Source organism: Apaloderma vittatum, unplaced genomic scaffold (genome assembly GCF_000703405.1).
Source record: "Apaloderma vittatum isolate BGI_N311 unplaced genomic scaffold, ASM70340v1 scaffold21066, whole genome shotgun sequence".
Classification (NCBI taxonomy): domain Eukaryota; kingdom Metazoa; phylum Chordata; class Aves; order Trogoniformes; family Trogonidae; genus Apaloderma; species Apaloderma vittatum.
In genome coordinates this window covers 1-399 of record NW_009723617.1, presented here as the reverse complement: position 1 = coordinate 399, position 399 = coordinate 1, and positions in this window count along the sequence as shown.

Sequence of the window (399 nt, the reverse complement as noted above, 5' to 3'; positions counted from 1 at the left end):
CCCCGCCCCGCCTGCCTCTGACACCGAAAAGAACTAATTCATCGCTGGAGCCACAAAATCCGATTTGTTAAATAAACTGTCTCAGCGATGAAACCAAAGCACAGTAGTTAAAGATTAAATTATAATGTCAGTGGGAATCCATCAGTGGGAATCTCTCCTCACCACAGAGGATGGCTTACTTCTAGCGACTTCTCTTACTCAGAGCAAAACCACATGGAGCTTGCTGGCAAGAAGTTTGGGGGTTAAGATTCATTGTCATTTTTGACTCCCTTCTCCTAAGCACCTGTAAGCACCGAAGTCATGTTTTGTTTTTTACTATAGCCCTATAACATACAGGAACAAACCCAAGCCTGTCCACTGCCATTGCAAGGAGGGGGCAAAACTACCCGCCAGGAGGCA